The sequence below is a fragment of the Mobula birostris genome, chromosome 2, assembly GCF_030028105.1.
Source record: "Mobula birostris isolate sMobBir1 chromosome 2, sMobBir1.hap1, whole genome shotgun sequence".
Taxonomy (NCBI): domain Eukaryota; kingdom Metazoa; phylum Chordata; class Chondrichthyes; order Myliobatiformes; family Myliobatidae; genus Mobula; species Mobula birostris.
Genome location: NC_092371.1, coordinates 14,161,013 through 14,174,670, shown reverse-complemented (window position 1 = coordinate 14,174,670; position 13,658 = coordinate 14,161,013). Strand labels below are relative to the sequence as shown.

The 13,658-nt window shown below is 44.8% G+C and overlaps 1 pseudogene; it reads right to left on the bottom strand.

The window, feature by feature from the left end:
• Positions 1–10,437: 10,437 nt before the first annotated feature.
• On the bottom strand, positions 10,438–12,962 carry LOC140207736 (immunoglobulin lambda-1 light chain-like; annotated as a pseudogene).
• Between the last annotated feature and the right edge of the window lie 696 nt (positions 12,963–13,658).

Below are 13,658 nucleotides of genomic sequence, written 5' to 3'. Positions count from 1 at the left end.
TAGTATTTGACTCCACTCGTTCCATCATGGTGAGTGTTGAGATTGGAACCCAGCACAGCAACGCTTAGCTGCCTGCTTACCTTCGGCCTTGCCTAAGAAATCGGACTGTCCAGTCAACTAGCTCTGAAGACTGGCAGTATTGGTTTTATATTTAGTTATTCCTTTCAGCCGCAGTGTAGGCTTCGTTTTCTATTTGAGAGTTTTATTTGACGGTCCTGTTTGGCCTAGAGTTTATTGTATTCTTTTCCCTCTAACTTGGTTCGCATTGAAGTCTGTGAAATTGGGAAAAGGTTCTGTATGGGGCCACTGCTGAACAGTCTGTCTTTGTTTTCAAGGTTTTCTGCCTCATTCTGAGCTTTCCCATAACTCACCTCAACCGTCACCAAGAACAGCAGCAATAGTTTTCGCCTTCTTTCTAACCAGTCATCAGAACCGCATTTCAGATCACCTTAATTTCCACATTAAAATCAGCGCTGAAACTTCAAACTCACAGGGATGTTAAACCTATGCTATGAAACTTCCACATTGCTGGTTTTCGTGCGGCAAATAGGCAGCCGAAAACTCACGACCTAAGTAGGTGCAAAGGCTGAAATTCCGCTGACACATGACATTAAGGCCAGAAGCACAAATAAATCGACTGAAGAAACCTGCGGGTTTAAGTTCTCTGGAAAAGAATGTGATAGGAGTCTTCATAATTTTTCTGAAGTATTATTAAGCCGAATTTGCATGCGCTTCTGGATACTGTGTGGAGTTGATTTGTTTCTTTTCAAGCAATGAATCATTGCATCGGTGAAATTGAATTTTGGCAATATATGAACAACATTATGCGCAGAATGCGTATGATGTTTCAGCACGTCAGAGTATTGTAAAGCACTATTTCCAAGAATACCCAGCAAATTCTGAAACCAATTGGTTTGTCAGCTGTATAAATTAAAATGTATTGGTCAGGAGATAGGCACAGGCCTGGCCGGCGGTGCGTAAGGGGCATAGAAGCGGGAAAAGCCACTGATGGAAGTTCCACGAGTGACCATGCAGCGGTAGCAGAGAACACTAAGGAAGTGTCTCAGGCGAGACATGATAAGCTGACAAATAATGAGCTTTCATTTCCGTATCGCCTGTCACAATTGCTGACATTCCAATAAGAGTGAAAAATCAATAAACGTCTTAGTTTGTGTGTTGTCTTCCAATGAATGGAACAGAGTAGTCAAATAAACAGACTGTGTCAGCAAATTTCTCCAGTTGTTTTGGTGACTGTCGTCACCTCTATACACTGGGAAGGAATCAGTATTGTTCGAACGTGGGATTATTTAAACAAATATGCTTTAGGCAGATTAGGTTTGAGATGCTTGTACGGCCTAGCAGTGCAAGTACAAAAATGCACCTACTCCGCCAATGCAATTTGCCAAACCCCTTGCACTGTTATCCTCCACTAACCTGTCAATACCGCTGACTTCAATGCATTCCTAATTTGGGGATTCAACAAGAGATTTATTGGGTCATAGGACATTTCAGCGCAGAAGCAGGCATTTGCAACATTTAGTCTGTGCCGAAATATTAAGCTGCCTCGTCCCATCAAACTGCACCCGGAGCATCGCCCTCCTCACCTCTCCCATCCACAAAACTCTCCATTTTCTCCGTAAATGTTGAAGTTGAACCCACATCCACTGCTTCAGCTGGCAACTCGTTCGACACTCTGGTTGCCGTCTGAGTGAAAAAGTTCCTCCTGATGTTCCGCTTAATCCTTCTATCTTTCAACCTTATCCCATGGCCTGTATTTGTAGTCTCAGCCAACCTCCGTATGAAAAAAACTCTTGCATTTACCCCTCATAATTTTATATACCTTTATCAAATCACCTCCCAATCTTCTACGGATAAGGCAATAAAGACCCAACTATTGAACTATTCCAGGCAATACTCTTGTACATTTTCCCTGCACTCTTTCAATCTTATTAGCATCCTTCCTGCAGGTAAGTGGCCAAAACTACGCACAATGCTCCAACTTAGGACTCACCAACATCTTATATAATTTCAACCCACATTCCAACTCTTCTAATCAATACATTTATTTATGAAGACCAGTCTGCGAAATGTATTCTTCACTAACCTATCGGCCTGTGGCGATGTTTTCATCCGTGTTCCCAGTTCCCGCTCTTCTGCTGAACTCCTCAGTGCCCTACTGCTCAGCGTGTAAGAGCTGGTTGGTCGAAATAAAGTGCAGCACATCACAATTCACTGCATTTAATTCCTTCTTTCATTCTTCAGCCCATATTTCCCGCTGGTCCAGACCCCAAGCTTTGATAGACTTCCAAACTGTCCAGTATACCCCCAGTTATCGGCAAATGTGCTAATCCGGTTTACCACATTATCATCCACACCATCTCTCTTAATCTTTCCCGCTTTCTCACGTCTAAGACAACGGAACCCCTGCACACTGAGTTCCTCCTGCAACCAAGTCTCATTAATGGCTACAGTACCTGGGTTTCTGGGTTGGGCTAGTGCTGGGTAGCAGACTTCAGACCGGCTTTGCGCGCTGTTTGAGAGAGTGTGAGAAAGAAATTTGGTTGGTTTGGGCTGTCGCATTCTTTTGATCTATTTTTAAATTTTGACGCGGCCGCTCATATAACTTCTTTCAAATTTTTTCCTGCCTACCGCTTGTTTTGATGGCCGGGTTTTTTCGCCTTTGCGTGAGCGGTTCTCTAGCCCCAGCGGTATTAGAGGAGCTTGCTGTACTTTTCAATGTAAAAATGGCGAACCGATCATTCGAATGATGGTGGGGAGGTAGGCCTAACAAAATGGGAGTAAGAGTCGCTTCGCGGTATAGTTTACCGGCGGAGGGAGCGGAGTTTTCCGACTTTGGCACAAGAGGCTTCGGTGAGGGGTCACAGCTGAGTGACGGGTATAGCTTTTTCCGTAGTTGAATAAAAGTCACCAAAACTACAACTAATTAAGTAAAGTAAGGAAGGTGCAGGATCAGGTGATGTGAGGCAGCGTCTTCCAGCAATTGTACTTCCTCAATGAAAGAAGACTGCAGTACTCTACATAACGGTCACCCGTCCCCCTCCCCCTATTGCACCATCATCCACTCCCGGTTCCTCCTCCCCGGGACCCGGTGACCGCACCATCTGCACCGCTTCACAAAGAAGATAAATCACAGCAGCAATTTACGTGACTGTAGCTGTATAAAGGCTGTCCCAGTTGGTCCCAACTGAGAAATGACGAGGTCCGCAGCTGCATCAGCACCACGTATGGACACAACTGACACCTGGCTGTTAAACCCTATGAACCACCATCTAGGGTGGATTAACTGGTTGGATTAATCTGATGGTGGGGTGGGTTTGATTGGGAAGGGTAATGTCCGAGATTATTAACAAACTGTTTTACAGCTCTCAAATCCAAACTCCCACAACTCAACACCGACACACACACCCTTACTCCCGATTCGATCTCTCTGGTAAAAAGGTATGGAAGAGCCGGAGTACATAACTCGTTCTCTCGACTCTGGACCACAATAATAAGACCACCGTCTGCAATCCTCATTCCTTAAGCGCTTTCCATATCGTCCGATTCCCTTTCTGTGAGTAAGACAGCAGGCCCCTTCTTATATAATGTATATTTACCAACTCCGGAGGGTGCCCCTAAGGTGGCTGGAGGTCATTGAACATAATTCCGGAAGCTCCTGCTGCCGAACTGGTGCCAAACGTATTGTTTCTTAAGTTTTCTTCTGGAAAGGCGAGAGGGTGATCTTGAACGACTGGGATCTCAGAATCTCCATACCTTCCGCCTAGGCTTCTGATGATCATCATCATTACCCATTGTCCTTCGAGACAGATGGGTGCCAATCAACCAACACATATACTCGTGGGACAAGAAAATATAGAGTTTCGAGGCCTTTCCCAAATAAAGACATCGTTCTTATTATTTCAGAATGGCTGTGGTGACGCTAATCAGAAGCACCCAGACATTGCCGGTCTCTCTGGTGACTGTCTTTCGGGCTGCTCACTTTTCACTGAACTCATTCTGCACTGTCTCCTACTTTAGCCCGTCTACTCAGCCTCCGTTGGTGAAATAGCCTATCAGCCCAGCCCTCCATTCCTACTGAAAAAAAAAATTATCAGTCAGGCACAGCACGATATTTCATAAGTGGGATATGGGTTTCATTCAATGAGGAGTGATAGCATAAGAGAAGCCAACCCTCACTCAACTGCAGTTCAATGAAAGCTCATTGATTAAATTTCCTTTACTCCACTGAAATACTGCTACGTCAGACTTTAATTTTTTTCCTATTAAGGTTCAAATTGAACTCAATCATATTATGATAACTGACTCCTAAGGGTTCTTTTACCTTAAGCTCGCTAATCATATGCTGTTCATATCCAATTCAGTATAGCTGATCCCCTAGTATGTTCAACGACAAACTGCTGTGAAAAGCCATCCCGGAGGCATTCAACAACCTCGGTATCCTGAGATCCATTTCCAACCTGACTTTCCCAATCGACCTGCATGTTGAAATCTACCATGACGACCATAACTTCGCCTTTTTGACACGCGGTTTCTATTTGTAGTTGTAATCTGTGTTCCACATGCCAGCTACTGTTGAGCGGCCTGTATATAACCGCTATCATGGTTCACTCTTCCTTCAGTTAGTCCCGACGAAGGGTCTCGGCCTGAAACGTCGACTGCACCTCTTCCTACAGATGCTGCCTGGCCTGCTGCGTTCACCAGCAACTTTGATGTGTGTTGCTTGAATTTCCAGCATCTACAGAATTCCTGTTGTTTGCTATCAGGGTCCTTTTAGCTTGCAGTTTCTTAACTAAACCCACAAGGATTCAACAACTTCCGATGCTATATTATAACTTTCTACTTTTTGGATGCCATTCTTTACCAGCGGAAACATGCTACCCCTGTTCCTACCTTCCTATCCCTTCGATACAGCCTAGGGCATTCATCTCTCGACTGCAACCATCCTTCAGCCACGATTCAGAGATGGCCACAACCTCATACCTGACAATCTGTAATAGTGCAACAAGATCATCTACCTTATTTCTCCAACTCTGTGCATGGAGATGTAACAGTTTGAGTAATGTATTTGTTATTCTATTTGATTCTGCATCCCTAATGCACTGATACACACCCTGCTGTCTATAATTTTGTCCTATCATCTGCCTGCCTTTCTTGAACGCTGACTGCACTCTATATTTGCTTTTTCACCATTCATCCAAACCTGGGTGTCATGGTCCGGTCCGTGAAGTCTGCATTCCGGTTCACAGTCCGGTCCGTGGACTAAAGACCCCAGCCGTTCTCCAAGCTCAAACCTCAAGACCCCAGCCTGTCTCCCAGCTCAAACCTCAAGACCCCAGCCTGTCTCCCAGCTCAAGCCTCAAGACCCCAGCCAGTCTCCAAACTCAAGCCTCAAGACACCAGCCTGTCTCCAAGCTCAAGCCTCAAGACCCCACCCTGTCTCCCAGCTCAAGCCTCAAGACCCCAGCCTGTCTCCAAACTCAAGCTTCAAGACACCAGCCTGTCTCCAAGCTCAGGCCTCAAGACCCCAGCCTCTTGTCCTATAGTCATGTCATGTCTTTGCCAGGTTCTATGGCCCGAGCCCGAGGCAAGACCCAGGTTCTGGGTCCTTGTCCAGTCTCTGGCTCCGAGCCCAAGCCCTGGCTCCTAGTTCATGGTTCTTAGTCCTGGTCCCACTTTCCCAATCCCAGGTTCCTAGTTCATGGTTCCTAGTCCGGTTCCCTGTCTATTCCATGTCCTAGCCCAAGTCTGTGTTCTTGTCCCTGCTCCTTGTCTGTATCCCGACACGTCCCTACTCTGGTCAAGTCCTGTTCCTTGTACTTCAGTATCTGTGTCTTGCATTTGGATCCGTTCGCAACGACCCCCACTGTGACACTGGGTCCCTTCACTTCGATTGCCACCTTCCCCTCCCCTCTCAACAACAACCCCCCCCCCACCAGCACTCTAACAAATCTGCTGGCGAGAATATTGGTCCCCCTTGTGTTGACGTGCAACCCATCACTTTTGAGTCAGAATCAGAATCAGAATTATTATCACCGGTATGTGATGTGAAAATTTTTAACTTAGCTACAGCAGTTCAATGCAATACATAATATTGGAAAAACTAATAAGAATAAAATAACCATAATAATAGCTAAATCAATTACAGTATTCCTGTGTTGAATAGATTAAAAATAGTGCAAAGGAACAGAAATAGTATATATTAATATTTCAGGTAGTGTCCAAGGGATCAATGTCCATTTAAGAATGGGATGGCAGAGGGGAAGAAGATGTTTTGAATTGCTGAGTGTACGCCTTCAGGCTTTTGTATCTCCTATCCGAGGGTAACAGTGAGCAAAGTGCATGTCCAGGGTACATCTATCGAAGTTTTTGAGGGTATTTGTTGGCATACCAAATCTCTTTAAACTCACAATGAAGCATAACCTCTGTCTTGCCTTCTTTAATATTAATAGCTACAATAATATGTTGGGACCAGGTTCGGTCCTCAGAAATCTTGACACCCAGGAACTTGAAACTGCTCATTCTCTCCACTTCTGATCCCTCTGTGAGGATTGGTATGTGTTTCATCGCCTTACCCTTCCGGAAGTCCACAATTAGCTCTTTCGTCTTACTGACGTTCAATGCCAGGTTTTTGCTCCGACACCTCTCCACTGGTTGGCATATCTCACTCCTGTCTGCCCTCACTTCACCAGCTGAGATTCTGCCAACAGTGGTTGTATCATCAGCAAATGTTAGTTCAGCTATGCATAGCCACACGACCATGGGCATATAGAGAGTAGAGCGGTGAGGTTAGTACACACCCCTGAGGTGCACCAGTGTTGATCGTCAGCGAAGAGATGATGCCATCATCAATTTGCAATGATCATTGTCTTCCGGTTAGGATGTCGGGGATCTAATTGCAGAGGGAAGTACAGAGGATGCTGGCCAGATAGTCTAAAACTTCGTGAAGAGCCATTGAGATTGCATCTGCAGTTGAGCTGTTGCAGCTATCGGCCAATTGCAATGGGTTCAGGTCCTTGCTGAGGCAGGAGTTCAGGCTAGTCATGGCCAAGCTGTTCAAGTATTTCATCACTGTAGATGTAAGTGCTACCGGGCGCTATTCATTAAGCCAGCTCGCATTATTATTCTGAACAGGTCATACCTCCTCCTCCAGATGCACAGGCAGCAATCCAGAAATTAGGCCCCTCTCTCTAAATTCTCTTACTTAATTCTCAGAACCTCTCCGCTTTTCTTTCCTATGTCATTCGTACCATATGTACCAAGACGACTGGCTGCTCTCCCTTCATCTCCAAAATTTTTGTAGGCGCGATTTGACACGTCCCTGACTCTGGCACCTGAGACGCAACATACCATGCGGGTGTCCCATTCACGTCCACTGAATCTCCTGTCTTTTCCTCTGACCATTGAGTCCCCTGCCACTTCCGATCCCCTCCTCTTCCTCTTTCCCTTCTGGACCATGGATGCATGCTCAATGCCAATAGCCCGGTCTCCGTGGTTCTCCTGGGAGGTGATCTCCACAACAGTATTCTAATCGGTATACTTATTGTTAGGGGAATTAACAAAGGGGTGCTCTGTGCTAACTGTCTATTCACATTTATCTTTCTCCTAACAGTCACTCAGTCATAATCTTGCCATTGACTGGCACTTCTCAGAAAACGCATTGGGAAGGAAAAGTCTCTGGGCAGCATCCAGAGCATGAAAGGAGCTATGGAAATGCAAGACCGTCTCATCGCATCGTTTCCAACATTTTCAGAATGGATGCATAGAGATTGCTGACCTTTTGGCGGTGATCTTTGCATCATCAATGGGGACGGGAGAGGTTCTGGAGGATTGGAGGGTTGCGGATGTTATTCCATTATTCAAGAAACGGAGTAGAGATAGCCCAGGAAATTATGGACCAGTAAGTCTTACTTCAGCGGTCGTTAAGTTGATGGACAAGATCCGGAAAGGCAGGGTTTATGAAAATTTAGAGAGGCATAACGTGATAAGGAATAATCAGCAGTTACATGCATAGTGAAAGGGAGGTGAGAGTTGATATTGGACCACTGGAAAATAATGATGGTGACTTAGTAATGGGGGGATAAAGAACTGGCAGATGATCTTAATGGGTACATTGCATTTGTCTGCACAGTGGATGACACTAGCAGTATGCCAAAGGTCTGCGAGTGTTAGGCAGCAGGAGTGAACGTTACGGCTATGACAAAGCAAAAAGTGCTAGCCAACTGAAGGGTCTTAAGGTGGCTGAGTGAGGTTACTGAAGAGCTAACGGACGCATTGGTCATGATTTATCAAGAATCACTACATTTTGGCATGGTCACGGAGGACTACAAAATTACTGATTTACTTCACTCTTTCGGAAATGAAATTGCATGCCCGTTAGCCTAACCTCAGTGTTTCGGCATTGTTGGAGTCTATTAGTAAGGATGAGGTTTCGGGATACTTGGAGACTAATGATAAACTAAGTTAAAATCAGCATAGTTTCCACAAAAGGAAATCTTGCACTGCTCTTTTAGTTCTTCGAGGAAGTAACGAACAGTGTGGACAAAAGAGAGGCAGTGGACGTCATTTACTTGAATTTACAGAAGGCGTTTGATAAGGTGCCACACAGCGCTGTATGTTTCTTTCTATGTATGACAAATAAAGCTAATTTTGTAATATTTAATGTGTTATCTTTACGTCAATTGATTTTTTTCTCTTTTTAGTGTCTTATAATGCGATTGACAGTCCCTGTATTTTCAAAGATATTTTAAAACGTTAAAAATGTTAATTGTTCCAGTAAACCAAGAGCAGGCTTCAACTGCCCGATTGCTCATTGGATATCTATCTTGTGGACAGGATTTATTTCCTCTATTGTAGCTCATGTTGCTCTGTATTGTCCATAAATAGAGTGATTAGTATGGTCATAATTGGTCAGTGGAAGTCCAGGCACAGGTTGGCACCAGCCAACCAACATAAAAAAAACTCACTAATCAAGACGTCAGATTTCTACACCAAATTCTAGAAGAAATCAGCAGGTCAGGCAACAGTAAATAACTTGTTTGAATTGTTACTGAATTCGTTGTGTGTATAAGGAACTAAAACTCGCAGTTGTCTTATCAGTCGCACCCTCCAGAAAGACCACGTTATTGGTCAAGCAAGGTATAACTTAAAGGTAACGGGTCTCTAAAGTCATCTTACACATGTTTTGCGCTGCAGCAACTCTCTCCCATCTGCAATTACAGTCTTAGATCCAGCACGACAAGTTTCAGGAAGAGTTCAACCATCAACCCCTGAACCAAAGTGGATGACTTTAATCACCACATCTCTGAACTGATTTCACGATCTATAGACTCACTTTCAACCTCATGTCCTCAGTATTCTTTATGTATTTATCCATTATACCTTTATACGTTTGTTTATCTATTTATGATTGATTGAGCTTAATTGGTTTATCTATTCATGTGTTATATTTATTTATTTATTTATTTATTTATCCATCTCTCTTTCAATCTATCTATTTATTTATTTACGATTATTTGTCTTTGTGCTTTGCAGTCTTTGCGTGTAGTTTTTCATTCCATCTATTCTACCTTTTTAGTCTACTGTGAATATCTGTAAGAACATGAAACTCAGGATCGCATATGAAGACGTATACAAACTTTGACAACAAATTTACTTTAAACTTTGAAGATAGCTATGAGTTACAGAAGCTAGTGTGCGGGTGTGGCGGGTGGTGACGGTGGTGTCAGGGCGGGAAGTGAGGCCGATGGCCTTCATTCAGGAACTAACGGAATCGATGGAGAGAATGGTCACGTCACGGGGAATCATCCCTACAGTGTAACACTCCCAATGATGGTAAGACATTGGCCAAAAGACTGGGAGAATGTTGCTCTCCCTCCCACAGGGATGGTTGTAAGTGCAGGACGACGAGGAATAGAAGGTTCCGGTGAATGCGGGGGTGAGTGCGACGGACAAAGAATGCTCAGGACACAGAGAGAAGTAAGCGGATTAAGATGTCGGAGTCCATTGAACTGTAATTCTGATTGAGGCTCCTATACGGCATGTTGTCCACGACCATTCATGACAACATACTTCCAGCTGCCCAGTATATGCAAGACACGATAAATCTACCATTGTTTCCACTTTTATTTTGAGATGTGTTACACAAATTCCAATCACAGCAGGGGAGATCGCTCCTGAATCTAGACAGTGCAGTAGTTCAGACACAGCACAGTGGGGACAATTCTACACAAAATTATTCTTCGCGATAGATGGATTATTGTTGCCAACTGTTCTGAAATTTTTAAACATCCCGATTGTTTCCATAACCGAACATTACTACACAAGTACATTGCAATGGGCTGCTGCACAGACCCAATGATTGCTTCACTCCATTAAACAAGAAAAAAAAATCCGCGTCTGCTGCCAACCAACACACTCTCACTGCGCACAGGCGGACGAAGAGATGGTGTTGCGCAGTGGCGAGCTCAGCGAGCTGTGGCTCACGCTGCAGGAATAATTCCTTGTTCCAGGCAGCGGTGGTTACTCGCAGGTAACTGCTCAGCCTGTAGGTCTGGTCGGTGTCCAGGGCTACGGCACCTGTCGTCACCCCGCTCTTCGTCTCGACTCCATCCACGGTCCAGCGCAGCGCTACCAAGCCCGGCTTAAAACCACTCACCAGACAGGACAGAGTGGCCGAACCCGTGCCGATCTCCTCCCGAGAGGGAGAGAGCAGAAGAACTGAGGGCTCCCGGGAATCGCTACCTGTGTGAGAGAGGAGACGAAGGGGAATAGAAACATTATTTCATGGACTATTCAAAGATAGAAACGCCAGGGCCGAAATTAACACAGTCGTTGGGACACAGTAAACGGCGCATTTGACCCCTCGGGTACAAAGCTTTGAATGAAGAGTTGCCCAGATTATTCGCAGCCTTGCGCGGCTACGACGTGACATCATTTATTTAAGAGAGATGTTTTTGAATCCACTCTGCTCTCGGTACTGCATTGTGTTAAAAGAGAACTTCAACAGTACACAATCTCTTCTCTAATTGCCCACACATTGCCCATATGATTGGTCCCTCTTGTGACACCAGTTCCTTGTTCTTCTCCAATAACTCCACAAATCTTGAACCCTTAGGACAATAACTGAGAATATTACACTTTCAGATAATGATAGAAAGAAGGCTCTTTGGGATGCCAAGAGGTCGGGACAGCTCAGTGGATATCCAAGACTCGGTACCCAGTGGCTGAAGAGGAAATGATGGGAAAAAGAGCTGGTCTGTGAAGCGGAGAGAAGCGGGAAAAGGCGAAACGACTCTTTCAGATCCACATTTAATTCCGAATCGGTACTAACCCGCCTATTGCCTCTCCACTCTGTGACCAGTCTGTTGTCTGCCCAGCACCTTCCCCTTGTGTGTGTTATTTTAAGTCTAACGTTTTTCTCCTGTGTTTTCTACAATCATAATGACGCGGATCTTAATCAGAAACTAAGAATTGCGTTAACTTGAAGCGGTCAATATCCTGTCCTTTGGTCCAGGATTTACAGCACCCAGAAAAATTATGAAATATTCGCGACAAACATGTTCAGAGATGGTGAATGAAGAGGGAAGGGTAAATGTCATGCTTGTGGTAGGGACACAAAATTAGGTGTGAACATCAGTCAAGACAGTATGTGAGATAGCGATAGGATCGACAGTCAAGATTTTTCCCCCCGGGCAGAAAGCTAAGCCGAGAAGAGAAAAAATTAAAGAAGTTCGGTGATTTTTTACTTTCTATACAGAGTGATGGTTGCATGAGCTGGAGGAGGCAGATACGACAGGGACGTTTAAGAAGCTGTTAGACGGAGACATGAGTGTGTTGAGAATCGAGGGATATGGAGTATCTGTAGACAGCAGGGATTGGTTTAAGTTGACATCATAGAGGGGCCGCTGTAATAAGACTATTAAATGGTTCTCTGGTACGATAAAATGGACGATTGACCTCACAATCTACCTCCTTATGATCTTGCAACTTATCTGCCTGCACTGCACTTCCTCTGTGGCTGTTAACTTTTATTCTGCATTAAGCTGTGCTTAACTCAATGCACCGTCATCACGTGATCTTTACGGACAGTATGCAAAACAAATTTTTCATTGTATTTTGTGAAAAGTAGCAAAAGTAAACCAATACTAATAATGCAATGCACGGAGCCTATTGTGTTAAAGAGAAGGGATGTCGGAAAGTATTGAATTCTGCTACACCGACTGAAGTAGATCAAAAGTGTCCAACAAAAAATTTGTTCACAAGTCAAGCTGTCATTAATTTGATTGTTGGGGCTGACTCGATGGGCTGAACGGCCCTTATGCCAGACTGAGACAGATGCTACCTGCCCCCCTTGGCCGGGACTTTATCCAGCTGTGGGGCATGAGAGTGGCTGCAGTAGGAATTGTTTGTAACAGAATGAGGAATCCACTTATTCTTAATATCCAGGATGGTGCCTGGACCGAAGATAACTCCATTATCCCACGCTCCACAGTAATAGACGGCGGAATCCCGGGGTTCCAAACTGCTGATGGTTAGGATGTGACTGTTGCTGGAGGAGTCTCTGGACGGTTGAAAACGGTTTGTGATCCCTGGTCCTCGGTATATATCATTATCCGTCTGATGTTCTACCAGCTTCTCCGGTCTCTCCCCGGGACGCTATCGTAACCAGTACATCTCGTAACTTGCAACATTACCGTTCTGAATCCGACACTCTAAACGGACGGTTTGTCCCGCGGAAACAGGTCCAGACATTGAGGTCTGACTGAGCACTGGGGCCGCGTGGATATCTAAAATAAAACACAATAAAACCACTGGGTGACTTGGAGCAAAATAAAAATCAGCAGTAATCCCAATTTTAACGGATAATCCGTGCGTAAACCGATCCGACTCTCACCTGGTAAATGAATCAGCAGAACCCACAGGAGGTGCAGCGCTGGGGACATTCCCCCGAACAGGTGCAGACAGCGAGCGCCCAAAAATTCCGACCGAACCATGCGTTGTTCTGCACACTTCGGGAACCCGTCCGCTTTCAGAGCCAACAAACTGGGGTCTTCGGGTCCGTTTATTAATTGGAATGTAAATGAGTATTCGGTGCCAGAGAAAGAATGTGGGCGGAGATAGACAAACTGACCTTCGGAAATTTTGAATGGCCACCTTGCTGATTTTTAAAACTTTAACCCCGAATTTCAAATGTTTTATCTTCAGTTGTAGCACATATTCAGGCCGGTAGAGCCTTGGAGAATGCTCAGGCTAAACTTATTTCAGACATTGTTTCGGCTGCTTCCCCCTGGAACAATAGGTGTGGGTGGTGTTGGCTCCCGACCCCTCGTCTCTGATCAGAATGGCTAATGAGAACAAAGCATTTCAAGGTCACATCAAATTTCTACAAGGTCTCTGTGCCACCTCAAAAATGCCTTGACAATGCATTGGTTCCAATCTGCCTATATCATTCCTGTAGAAAGCATGTCGCCACTCTGCTTATGGGAACATAAAGTTTGTCGCTAAAATGCGTAACGCTCAACCGACAAGTGTTTTTCTCTGTGGCCTCTAAAGCGGGCCTGGACAGAACTTCATTCAACGTCAGACATTGGGGTCAGTCATTGTGCAAAGGGGTTGCAGTGGAACGCAATCAACGCAGC